A 2,341-nucleotide genomic window follows, 5' to 3' on the forward strand; every position below is an offset into this window, starting at 1 on the left:
GGCCAGGGCAGAGTAACAGGACGGTTGAGCTGAGTTACAGCAAAGCTGTTGATTTGGAGAGCGCTTGGTGCTTTGCTGAGGATGCCCTGGGATGGGGAAATAAAGAAGATGGGTGATCCTGTGAGGCATCATTAGTGCACACGGCACCTCCAGTTTTGTTGTCATTGCACATGCAGAAGTGTGAATTGAAACGGTCAGAGAAAACTTCTGAGAAACAGGCAAATTAACTGTTCCATCCAACTCCTGTTTATAGAGCATTGGCTATGGCAGTTGGTAATGTCCCACGTGCTGACTTTTGCAACCCCTTCAGACAACAGGTGGGCTTGAAAAACACAGAAAAATAAGATGTTTTTCTTCCCACATAATGGTTTCAGTACTTGCTTATTGTAGAACTCTAGCATGGTTGAAAAGAGACCGTTTCAGCTTTTGCTTCAGCTAGAATGAGTTCTTCTGGGAACTCATTAACGAGTGACCAGAAAGGCCTTACAGCTATGTGAGATCAGCAGTGAAAAATGTTTTCTGCAAACAATGACCTGTCCTGAAGGGGAGATGTTTAGCTGGCAAGAATATAAAATACAATGAGGTTACATAAACACAGTGCAAAATGTATTTACATTATATAGCTACGTGCTCTAGCTTATATATATATAGAAATATGTATATATATAATGTCTATGCATCTATATAAAGAGTGCATAACGCATGCATAGCACTTTGCAATATACCTCTATATTATGTTATGTATTTATATAGACCTATAAATCCTGAGACCAATGATGACATGGTTCGTCTCCACTGCAGACGGCAAAAATCTATGCAACCACACAGCATGCAGAGTGCAGTAGCTCTTGACTTGGGTTTGATGGAGGCATTTCCAGTATACTGCACTGCACATCAAATAATCATTGCAGCAGGATTCATGAATTGAGGGTACGGAGGAATCATCTGATATGATATATATTGTCTCCTGTACTTCAATAAAAGCCACTGACAGTTGCCAATCCTCAGTTGTCACTCCAGTAAGTGCTGTTCTACACCTACAGGCATTTCCAGCTGACAACTCATAATCTCTAGGATAAGTTGTTCCAGTATTGAATAATTGTCTTTTAAAAATATGTTTTCTGTTTCTAGTCAGAAATAAACACAGAAAACCAGTTAAATACAAACCCTACTCATGCAAGCCTTGTCCATGGTAGCACATCTACCCCTTCCCTGTTTGTGACGGTTGATGGTTTAAGCTAGAGATAAACCCTTACTAGGCTGTTAAAAGACTGTGCAGCATTGTAAGAAAACAGATTCAGAACCAGAGCATGGATGGAGGAGTCACAGTGATTCACATGCTCTTTCCTCTCCTATTTTGCTTTTCCCCCTTTTTGGATAATGTGAAGTAATTAGAGATACAGTCAGTATTTGCTGAGTATGACTGTTCTCTGTATACCTTACAAATATGTTAGGTATTAATATACATTAATAAAACAAGAAAAGGTCATAAGCATAATTTTGCATGTTTTTAATTCTTATACTGAGAGGGTATTATTCTTCACTGAGAGGGTTATCACACACTGGAACAGGCTGCCCAGGGAGGTGGTGGAGTCACCGTCCCTGGATGTGTTTAAGAGACGGGTGGATGAGGTGCTGAAAGATATGGTTTAGTGGTGGACAGATACAGTTGGACTGGATGATCTCTAAGGTCTTTTCCAACCTAGTGATTCTATGATTCTATGATTCTATACCTCGTCCAAGATCAGCAGATATCTCCCATGGCAAAATGAAAAAAGGGTCTGGTTAATTTAATTCTGAATGCTAGAGGGTTTTGTTTTGCCTAAAACCTGGGCTATAAGCAATTACAATACCACACGTTCTCAGCATTGTTTGTTTCTATGGGCATTGTTGTGTTGCGCAGGCTGAATAGAAATTATTGCATTTCTTCTTAACAAATATGAAACCTGAAATTTTGGGGTTGGGTTTTCCCAACTCAATCATAGGTTCCTGAAAGCCCCTGTCCTGCCCAAACACTTGAGTCGCACACCACTCCTGAGCAGACGATCTCAGAATCTGGAAATAGATTAAGTGGCCTAAACAAAAATGCATGCATTTGTTTTATGCCAAATAATTTCATTAAATTCTTCAGAGCATGAAGACTGTGTGAGTATTTGGCAACTATCTAAACAGTTCCTTAAAAATCCAGCTTCCCAGCCCCACAGACCCCTCTGTGACAGCCTCTCCTCTGCCTCTCCACCACATCCATCATCATCTTCTGCCAGGTGAGGCATGACTGCTTTTGCTGTTTTGCATATATATATATACTTTGGAAAATACATATATGATGATATATGCATAT

General features: G+C 40.0%; 1 protein-coding gene across 1 annotated transcript in view; it reads right to left on the reverse strand.

Moving 5' to 3' along the window:
* The window catches only part of CAPSL (calcyphosine-like), an 8,647-nt gene that overhangs the window by 6,195 nt on the left and 111 nt on the right, over positions 1-2,341 (reverse strand). The gene's annotated exons all lie outside the window — the stretch shown is intronic.

Source organism: Eurypyga helias, unplaced genomic scaffold (assembly GCF_000690775.1).
Source record: "Eurypyga helias isolate BGI_N326 unplaced genomic scaffold, ASM69077v1 scaffold25224, whole genome shotgun sequence".
NCBI classification, from domain to species: Eukaryota; Metazoa; Chordata; class Aves; order Eurypygiformes; family Eurypygidae; genus Eurypyga; species Eurypyga helias.